The sequence below is a fragment of the Leptinotarsa decemlineata genome, unplaced genomic scaffold, assembly GCF_025532065.1.
Source record: "Leptinotarsa decemlineata unplaced genomic scaffold, Ldec_3_MD MMD2_P_RNA_scaffold_14, whole genome shotgun sequence".
In the NCBI taxonomy this organism is placed as follows: domain Eukaryota; kingdom Metazoa; phylum Arthropoda; class Insecta; order Coleoptera; family Chrysomelidae; genus Leptinotarsa; species Leptinotarsa decemlineata.
The window spans coordinates 9,570,505-9,582,625 of NW_027412528.1; positions in this window are offsets into that span (position 1 = coordinate 9,570,505).

Sequence of the window (12,121 nt, forward strand, 5' to 3'; positions counted from 1 at the left end):
CAAATGAATGAAACTAAGAGAATGAATGAATGAATGAAGAATGAAAGATATTGCAACATAGCAGTGATCAGTGTGTTCTCCAACTAAGAAGTTGAAATTTAAATATTACGGTAGGAAGAAATGGCAGGAGAATTTGAAACGATGGATTATCATCAACTTTTCGATGAATTGAAAAGGAAACATAATGATGCAAACCTTTTAAAATTATTCACGGCCATTCTCAGGCAATTAATATTGTGGCCTGCATTTCCATTTTTTCTTTTAGAAATTTGAATTGTTTGAAATATATACTGAAGGCGTTGGAGAGGAAACAGAAGAATATAATCTACGTTTCGCTAAGCATCGTAGACTATTGTGCCATCGACCATTATTATGTAAGTACCCGTTTCATTTACCTTCTTTGAACTATGTAGCAAATTTCAAGATGGAAATCGGCTGAAAGAGCTAAAAATAGAGATAGAAGGGACGAAAAAGTACTACATTTTTAAAAAACAGTTACACATATCATCTGTCAAGTGTTGAATTGAAATATATTATTTCATTATGTCTTAGAAAAATGTGTAATTTATCCAAATGAATGAAAATAAGAGAATGAATGAAGAATGAAAGATATTGCAACATAGCAGTGATCAGTGTGTTCTCCAACTCAGAAGGTGAAATTGAAATATCACGGTAGGAAGAAATGGCAGGAGAATTTGAAACGATGGATTATCATCAACTTTTCGATGAATTGAAAAGGAAACATAATGATGCAAACCTTTTAAAATTATTCACGGCCATTCTCAGGCAATTAATATTGTGGCCTGCATTTCCATTTTTTCTTTTAGAAATTTGAATTGTTTGAAATATATACTGAAGGCGTTGGAGAGGAAACAGAGGAATATAATCTACGTTTCGTTAAGCATCGTAGACTATTGTGCCATCGACCATTATTATGTAAGTACCCGTTTCATTTACCTTCTTTGAACTATGTAGCAAATTTTAAGATGGAAATCGGCTGAAAGAGCTAAAAATAGAGATAGAAGGGACGAAAAAGTACTACATTTTTAAAAAACAGTTACACATATCATCTGTCAAGTGTTGAATTGAAATATATTATTTCATTATGTCTTAGAAAAATGTGTAATTTATCCAAATGAATGAAAATAAGAGAATGAATGAAGAATGAAAGATATTGCAACATAGCAGTGATCAGTGTGTTCTCCAACTCAGAAGGTGAAATTGAAATATCACGGTAGGAAGAAATGGCAGGAGAATTTGAAACGATGGATTATCATCAACTTTTCGATGAATTGAAAAGGAAACATAATGATGCAAACCTTTTAAAATTATTCACGGCCATTCTCAGGCAATTAATATTGTGGCCTGCATTTCCATTTTTTCTTTTAGAAATTTGAATTGTTTGAAATATATACTGAAGGCGTTGGAGAGGAAACAGAAGAATATAATCTACGTTTCGTTAAGCATCGTAGACTATTGTGCCATCGACCATTATTATGCAGGTACCCGTTTCATTTACCTTCTTTGAACTATGTAGCAAATTTCAAGATGGAAATCGGCTGAAAGAACTACAAATAGAGATAGAAAGGATGCAAAAATACTATATTTTCAAAAAACAGTTACACATATCATCTGTCAAGTGTTGAATTGAATTATATTATTCCAGTATATCTTAGAAAAATGTGTAATTCATCTAAATGAATGAAATTAACTTTATGAATTTTTATCAAGTATTGGAATTCTGGTGATGAATTGCCGAAAATTTAAGTTGATGTAGTTATTAGAAAAATCACTTTATTCTCAATCTCTCTCTATATCTATTTCATTTATATTAGCATGTGAGCCACTGGCAATTTTCACGATACAAGCATTGTGCTGTTGAACGAAAAGTATACATTTTTATTGTTTCTGTACCCGAACCTCTTCTAACCGACACATATCAAAGTAACAGTGAACCTATTTCAGAACTTTTTGGCACATTATTAGTCGTCATTTGTAGTTACAATAATATTAATAATGCTTTCTCAGTAACCGATAAGACTACAAAAAACGTTCGTAGGTAAAGTGGACTAAAAAAAAAGATAGATTTATTCAAAGTGGGTTCCATCGTGACGGAGCTCTGCCTAACGAGTTATTTTGAATTTTATTAACTTATATTTCAAAATTTCAAACTACCAATGGAAGAAAAATTGTAATTATTTTAAATAGCGGAGTAAAAAACTGATTACGTTCTTGATACAAATGGAAACTGGTATTTATAATACCAATATTAGATTCTTTTCTGTACTTCATTCAATATTCCACAATATTATTCCTGGTGGAAAAACTCAATTGTAGAACTTTTTCATACTTCTGAAAACACGCTTAGCAAATGCAAAATGTCATATTCATTTTCAAAGATGGATGTTAAAACTGAATTGATCCGAAGTATTTATTATAATTTTAATCATTTTCAATTCGAAAGTGGAACAAATTCTTGAATTGAAAGGGTTATATTTTAGGAGTGATTAATTTTTGGGAAAGAAAGTTTTTGGCTTTCTACTACTCCATCTGATACAAAAAAAATGGATGAGAGAATCTTCCATGTGAGTACAATTTATTACCATTCATTCAAAGTAGAAGTCATGTGAATGATATCTGATTCTTTTTCCTCAACAAATGTTTGATATACAAACTGAATAGAGAAAAGTATCTTCTGTATAATTCAGTATTCATATAGAAGTATTTGTTTCGAAAGAATTTTTTTCTTTCGTGTAATTCAATGTTTATATGAAAGTAGCTGTTTCAGGAGGACTTTCTTTCAGTTTGTGTCTGAAAGTTACTTCTTTGCATGATCTACACATCCATGTATAGCGTTACTTATTTTCAAATTGATACTTCCTTCCTTTCTTTGGAAGATTCTCTCATCCATTTTTTTGTATCAGATGGAGTAGTAGAAAGCCAAAAACTTTCTTTCCCAAAAACAAATTCTTCTTCTCAATACTTCGGAATATGAAAGAGCTGAAAATAGAGATAGAAGGGATGAAAAAATACTACATCTACAGAGAAACCCCTTGCAATGGCAGAAAAGAAAATGTAGAAATGAACTCAAGTTGCAAAAATACAGAGAACAATATGAGTGAGACAGATAAAAATAAAAATGTTATTTTAAAAATCACAAATAGAACTGAGCCGAAAATAAAATCAGGAATGATAAATGCAGAAAATTGTGTTAATAGAAGAGAAAGCCTCGGGAAATTGGATTTCAAAATGTGCACGAATTTTGAAAATCGTACGTACGACCCTGGAGGGTGTGAGCTAGACAGCTTGGCGACAGCAGCCCCTTGCGCTCACAGATCAAATTTCACTTGAGAGAAATACGGTACGGAATATAGAGATAACAGTTGGGTCAATGAACCCACAAATCCGAAGTCGTTTATGCGAAACGCAGAGACTTTGAAGTACGACCTCGTTATGAAACGAGATCACGAGGTCAGGTAAATGAATTACCATGGATATCGAATAGTAGAATTTGAAGTCGACCAAGTGAGAAAGTAAAAAAATGTATATAGATGATGACGAAATAATAGTCTTGAGAAAATAGATATGTAAAGAAAAAGCAATTAATTAAACCAATGAGATTGGTAGAATAGATAGTTATGAAACGAAGAGTTTAATCAAGAAAGTAACGAATCCGAAAAGAGATTAAAGAATAATTTGTAAGGACAATAAAATTTGATTATAAGTAAGGAAACGTTAGAAGAATGTTATCAGCGTAGGGAATGATAGTAATTATATAAATTAAGTACATAAACATTCCATGAAAGGATAGTTTGAATTGTAATTTAAAAGCCACGAGTAATAGGCTAGTCAAGATATATAGTAGGATAATTATGATGAAGAAAAGACAGTTACCACACAGTATGATTAAGGTGTTAGAACGATTAGGGAAACGAAACGTTTTAAATTAGCCTTGGCGAATAGGAAGAAAAAGAAATATTTAGTAAAATGCCGTTCGCAGTCTTGACATTAACGATGAAGAAAGAACAATTATGAATACTGAAAAAGTGAACTCTACTTTTCGCATTACAATTAATAGAATTAACAGAAATATGTAATTATTAAGCATAGGTCACTGAGCACCCTCGCATATTAGTGATAGAATTAACAGGAAAAGTATCGTACTCACATGTAGATCGGGAAATAGCGAATGGGAACCCAAATTCTGATATAATCACGTATGTAAACTCAAAATTTCTCTATATTGAATAATAATCTTTCAAGCGAAGTTTTAACTATATGTTATCAGAGGCAATAAACAGAAGGTGTTGCTTAAGCGAGAGAAACGTGTAAATCATTTAGGCATAGCCCGTCAATCAAAGGACGAGGCCGCTTTAATTTTGAGAACTCAGTCTGGATATGTGGCGAAAATCGCCGGAGAAATCACATACTTGATGAAATGTTTACCAGTCATAGTACAAATTAGGCGTGATAAATTTTGTTATCAAGAATTACCTGTTATGTATAACAACCGTAGCCTGTTTATGGCACCTGTTCTGCTACGTCGAAAAGTTCGTGTGAAGCTCTGAATCAAAGTGCGATAAACTAATTGATAAAAACACCGAGCCCGTGAAAAGTGGAAATCGTGCAAATAACGATAGACTACCGAACAAACCGTCTCCAAGAAAGACAATTGTATAAGAATGGAAGCCTTATTAGATTCGTTGCGGTACATGATCGGACCGGAGTGTAAACGCGAAATACTCCGGGTAATATTAAAATTTCTGGTGCTTGACGTGGACCAGATTCCGGTGATACTGGACAGACCGGACTCAATGGAAAGGCGCAGTACGGTACTTTCCCATATCGTGGTGTGTCATGTGATGTACACCCGATTATTATTGGAGATGGGCATTGACAGTTGCGATTGTTTATGGTGCCCGGAACGAATGAGACCACTCCAGGTGTTACCTCCACCGAGGGAAGAAAGGTATGTCCCATATAGCCGACCGGATCGTCAGTGGATGGAAGCCCGACCACGAGAAGCGCCACTCCTACCAGCTGACAATGTCCCGGACTACATGCAGCCATGGACAGATGTACACCCGCCAATGACCAGGATCAGGATCGATTGTGGAGGAAGCAGAGCCCCACCCCCTGAGGACACTGCATCGAGAATGACCACACCTTCGATCTCCCCGATCGTATCACCACTAGGAACCCCTAGATGCCACCTGTGTTCTGCAACAGTACCGCCTACAACAGGACATGACCTACCCGGACCGAGCACGGCATATCATCGGGTATTAAATGGACCAAGGGACAAATTGCTGGTTGTACGAAAAGATACCCCAGGTAGCGACAGTGATTAGCTAACAAGAACGTATGTAAGGAATGTAGTTATGTAGAAAGTAGCCATCTTATAGTGATTGGGTATTGGTATAAATTCAGATAATAGTTTAAACAGAAATTTAGGACTCAGTCAACAACACCCAATTCTATAAGATTAAGTAAGTAAGTTAAGAAAAGCAGGTACGCCAACATAAGGGAATATTATTACTATTTTGAATTAGAAGAGACCTAAAATAAATCGAGAAACATGGCATGAACTCTATTCGCGATGACGACATATTAGATGTCCTCATATTTTTATTAAGGAGGGAGGGATGTAACAATCCGAATATACGAGCATCGAGAATTAAAATATGTAGGCACGAAGAACTGTTAAATTGATCAATTAACGCGGGACGACTCGCGAGACCAATTAGTTTAATTAAGCGAAAACCCCGATGCATTCTGTCCATCGGTAAAGATAAGAATTGGCGGCATCCGGATAATAATCATAAAACTGTCAACAATAATTTATTATAGAAAAATAATGAGGGCAGCCGGCCACTTGAACAAAGGAAGTCACACAGCTGCGGACAACAGGTGTTCAGATTATTGCCTCATTAATCTGGATATAAATACAGGAGCAAAATTTGAATTAAATCAGTCTAGTTTGACCAGTCAAGATGAAACTATCTCCGTCAGTTTAATCCGTTGGAAAAAAAGTTTCATAACCACCGATATTACTGCCGAAATAAATAAAGACCAAAAAAAAAATTCTTCGAGCTTAGAATAAACCGTCCCAAGGAAAGGTAACAGCAATTTATTACTGAAAGATGAAGTATTACATCTCATTTTTACGTGAGTATCATTGAAAAAGAAAGACCGAATTTTCATTGGTAATTAAAGTGTAGACTTTATATCGAGAATAACAATCTCCGAAGATTTATAAAAAGGTGTTGTCACAGCCTCCTCTAAACTCTATTTTACGTAAATATCTGTGTTTCATTGATTGCGATTCGAAGAGTTATTGAATCCATGGTTGTCGTGTATCATATCTATACTATCTATACTATAATGTTTATACCTTGTTGTCCATAGAAATTATGTCATACAGATTGTATTATGGTTACGAAACGATGTTTATTTAAATACCTTTTGAGATAATTGTGCTATGAGTTATTTCCATTTTGGTTTTGTATATTTGAGAATATAGTACAGGTGAAGAGAGTCTCCGGTATGATAGCGAATTTTAATATTTTATGTGTGTACCACTTGTCATGGTTTTTATTGTGTTCAAGTTGTGTATTTGTTTATTGATACTGTTATACTTGAATGTTAAAGATCTATTGATATTATGTTCCCTGTTGTTAAATTTGACATTGTAAAATTACAGAAAAATGAATCCTTGTAAATGATTGGTAAACATGTCTCACTGTCTCTTGTACATAAACTGGCGAGAAAAGTAATGATTATATATTGGTATCGTTTCTGCTATGAGTTATCAAAATCGAGTAAGACGGCGTATCTGCTACTTAAAGTAAGATTGGTAGAAGGTAATGTTAGCGAACACACTTTTTATTTTTTAATTGATAATTATCCGATATTATACGTTTAGGTAATTACATGCACCTGATGTTCTTTGTTTTGTGTTTACTATTGTAATATTAGTTTAATTCTTATTCAATAAATGTTTAAAATGTACGTTGGTTTGTCATTCAGTAGGTTTATAACAAACATCTACCTGTTTGGGAACAGCCGCTCGATTCCAAACAGGAAGCTTAGTATTGTGGCATACTCAAGTCGTCTTGAATTTCCCAAAACATCTTTCTCTGGCAACACAGCTCCCTTGTCGTAGAGAGGGTGAATTTGAACGTTCTCTGAGTATGCAAGTCGGCCGGTTTGGGCCACGGTATAAAATCATGTTGGCGACGTGGTTCATTTTTTACCTATGGTAAGTGTCCCAAAACATCAAACCATAGGGGCCCACCACACATTTATATTAGCATGTGAGCCATTGGCAATTTTCACGATACAAGCATTGTGCTGTTGAACGAAAAGTATACATTTTTATTGTTTCTGTACCCGAACCTCTTCTAAACGACACATATTAAAGTAATAGTGAACCTATTTCAGAACTTTTTGGCACATTATTAGTCGTCCTTCGTAGTTACAATAATATTAATAATGCTTTCTCAGTAACCGATAAGACTACAAAAAACGTTCGTAGGTAAAGGGGACTAAAAAAAAGGTAGATTTTTTCAAAGTGGGTTCCAGCGTGACGGAGCTCTGCCTAACGAGTTATTTTGAATTTTATTAACTTATATTTCAAAATTTCAAACTACCAATGAAAGAAAAATTGTAATTATTATAAATAGCGGAGTATAAAACTGATTACATTCTTGATACAAATGGAAACTGGTATTTATAATACCAATATTAGATTCTTTTCTGTACTTCATTCAATATTACACAATATTATTCCTGGTGGAAAAACTCAATTGTAGAACTTTTTCATACTTCTGAAAACACGCTTAGCAAATGCCAAATGTCATATTCATTTTCAAAGATGGATGTTAAAACTAAATTGATCCGAAGTATTTATTATAATTTTAATCATTTTCAATTCGAAAGTGGAACAAATTCCGAACACTTTTGTTTTTAATCTGATTTCTGTTCTATTGACGTGATTAACTTATATACTTTCTTCGTTAATATTTTTCTGCAGGTATATTTGCAGAGATTGAAACAATGTGGAGAATTTCAAACATGGAATTGGGTAAAGTTCTACTAAACTTTACTAGATATGTTAATTTCGTCATTTCAAATCGAAAAATACTTGGTAATGTGAAAGCTAAAGAAAATATTAAGTTTGATAGCAGTACCAGGAATTTCAATAAAGTGGCTTATGACCTATTATCCAAATGAATGTGAATGAATACGAAAGTAGAAATATCAAAATAATTAAAACAAAATACCTTTATTATACAAATAATAAAAAAAATAAAATAACTTGAGCTTTCGGGAAAAGTTGAGAAAATTTTGCACTCTTCAATATTGTCAGCAAATACTTCAATGACAATATTTTTGTAAGTTGCAAAACGACCTCATTTATTTATTTTATTCTTTCGATGTACATTTCAAAGACTAGCCTTTAATTATTGATTGAGATCCATATTCGAAACATATGGACACCCTTATAAATAATAGAATTCTTTTTGATAATTTAGAAAAAACTTTTGTCAAATTAAGCACATTAACAACAAACACAACAACACGGGTACTTATGTAAGTACCCGTTTTATTTACCTTCTTTGAACTATGTAGCAAATTTCAAGATGAAAAAGCTAAAAATAGATGAAGGGAAATAAAAATACTACATATTCAAAAAACAGTTATACGTATCATCTGGCAAGTGTTGAATTGAAATATATTATTCCAGTATATCTTAGAAAATGTGTAATTTATCCAAATGAATGAAACTAACTTTATGAATTTTTATCAAGTATTGGAATTCTGATGATAAATTGCTGAAAATTCAAGTTGATGTAGTTTTCTAGTTAAAATGCGGAGCTCCTCAACTTATCTAAGCGTCATAAGTCAAAATTCGTCAGGTATGTCACCGATGGAATGGCGAAAACTAAAGGAATGTCGGTTCTTCGGTTGCCGCCTTATCACTGTGAATTGAATCCAATAGAGTTGGTTTGGGCTCAAGTTGAAGGATTCATCGCAAAGAATAATAAGACCTTCAATCTGTGTGAAGTAAAGAAATACCTATACAGTGCTCTGAAAATAGTCGACCAAAAAGCTTGGCAAAAATGTATCCACGAAACAATCAGAATCGAAGCAGAGACGTGGGATCTGGATAATCTCATACTCTCATTATCAAAAAAAATTATTCCAGTTGTCATAAATCCTAATGAAACTGATTTACCCGGTGAAGAATCACTCAACGAATTCCTGTAGACTTTTTTCAGATCAAAATTATCGCAATGTCTGTAAATCTGTCTGCAATAAATCTGTAAAATTGTTCCTGAATAAACTATAAAATCCAATAAGGAATATCAATTTTTTTTTCAAGCCAACAAGAATATATAAAGTGTATCTCTCAGTACAGCTACACTTTTCTACTTCCTGAAAATGTCGAAGTCGAAACCGAAACGTCGAACAACGCAAAATTTTGAAAGCGGTTCAACTCGAAATCCGATGTTCAAATTTCTCACCACGGAAATCTATTCTATTTGTGTACTTATCTGGTGATGTTTCGAATACTGTATCCATCTTCATTATCATACCGACTATCAATTTGATAGTGTGAATGATAATAATAATAATATCAAATTTATTTACATCAAAAGACGAATCATAACTACAAATCATAATGTTTTGATTTAAATAGGTTGAATAAAGAAAATGGATAGAGCCTTTAAAACGTCACTAGATGATGCATATTTATTTCTTTTAATTTTCAAAAATTTTTAAATTCAAGGTTATGACAAATTTGATTTTTTCCATCATTCAATTTCCATCATTGAATTGTTGAAAGATTTTTCCAGTTACCGTACTTACGATCTTTTTTCCAATATGAAGAACATAAAAGGAGAATACTGCTCAACGTTCCTGACCAAAGTTTTGCTCCTGTCGCCAGAACATTCAGTTAACATTGTTAAATACTATTTCAACACTACAAATGAGTGTAAACTGTCAATTCGGGAGATATTAGATATTCTCAACGATAAATTGTTGAATTCAGACCTGAGAGGTAAGTGATTGAATGTTTTTCTCTGAGTAGAACTTCAGAACATTGCTGAATGAAGGGTGTTCCATTTGAAAAAACTGAGTTTTGGCCCATTCTCATATCTTCAGAAGTAGTAATCATTTCTGAACACATTGTGTAACATTTCGGTAATGTTTTTCGTACAAGACGAAGAAATGAAGTATTTTGATGAATCAATAATAGCTCATATTCGCCAATGTCCAGGTTATGAACCCTATTATTTCCCAAACTACGGATAACTGATGGTCGCCGCGCTGTATAGTATTTCTAATACCAATTGGAACGGCAAAAAATAATATGCCGATATAGGCGTCGGCATATTATTTTTTAGTGGTAGATTTTCAGTTACTTATTCTGACAATCATATCAATCGATCACCCTATGAAGAAGTTATCTCAACTGAATTTTTCCAGGATGGTTAATTATAAAAAACTTCGAAATTCAAGGTAGTTGATTTCAGAGTTGAAAACTCTAAAATACAATGAAAACACAAATAATCACACCGAATTCTCGTCAAACATATATTTACAAAATAATAGGCCAACAAAATTGTCAGAAAAATCAAAATTCTTCTTAGCTATATTCGGTTGAGGTGGAATCATCATCGGGTTGAATAATGATCGGATTTATGGAACTTTACACATAATATTTGTTCTCTTCTTTTATAACGTGGGCCACACAGTTCTTTCATACATCACTATTACCTACTTCATTCACCACTCGCTTAATATTTTCAATCACTACAGCATTCAAAGTCGGTGACTGATTACATTTCCGCAAGCTTTCTTTCATTGTGGCCCAAACCATTTCAATTGGATTGAACACACAATAGTATGGAAGCAAACGTAAGAGAATATGACCACGTGTTTCACACATCGAATCAATAATATATACTCTTTATTGAAATCACGTTGTTTTGCGGTCGCCAGTAATACCTTTTTCGTTGGAATCTTTTCGGGTATTTCCATGTCATGATTTCGCATGAAATCAAACATATCTGCTTTTTTGTGTTATTGCTTGGTATTGTAGTCAATAACCGAGAAATATTTGGGAGAAGCTGCTTACTGTACCAGGTTTTTAATAAAGCCGCAGTCACATCTTCATGGTAATCAGCAGATCAGTAATCGTACTTAACGCAAAGCGTTAGGTACGAAAACACTTTCATTCCCCTTGAAGAAGGTGTGTTAAAAGCACAATACTTGGTTTCGTCTACCCAGCCATATTTGACAGCATCATGAGTGTCGAACCAAGTTTCGTCGAGGTAGATTATATGTCTGCTGGATTCTCGGTAGCTTTTCATTCGCCTCAAATATTCTTGTCGGAGTTGAACAATCCGTGTCGATTCTAGTATGACCATCCGATTGTTCAATTTTTTATATCTGAAACCACAAGACAATAAGACACCTTGTAGAGTTTCTAAAGATTTGTAATTGTAATCGAGATAGTCGAGTAATTTATACCAAATCATTTCCAAGGTTGGTACTTCAATTTTTTGGTATAAACCATAAATTGTTCGCCTAATCACATCTTTTGTAGTACCATCAACGTTTTGCAAATTTTTTATACCTTTGTTTTCGTTTCATTGCATGGTCAATGACATCCCCTATTTTAATGACTCGAAGAACTGTCGAACGAGATAGTTTAGTTAACTCGCATATTCTATTCACAATAGCATTCTGTGGAGTGTGACAGTTTTCCTTCTTCAAGCATTCATGAATATTTAAAATTACTCGTTGAACTTGAACATGTAAGTCCTTATTTTCAAATTCCGGATCCCTGTCGATCGACACAGATTTCTCACACGTAATGTTATCATTTGTTTCAAAAGGTCCCCAGAAAGCCATATTGATGAAAGTACCCAAAAACACTAAGATTTTCACAAAAATCGGTTTAAACGAGGATATTGGAACCTTTGGTGTGAAAGTTGAAAACTATTTCTGGAGATCAATTACTCATCAATTACACCAATCTGATATTTTTGCACTCGACGCGCGTTTCGCTAACAAGGTTAGCATCTTCAGGGAGGAGGAAATTGAT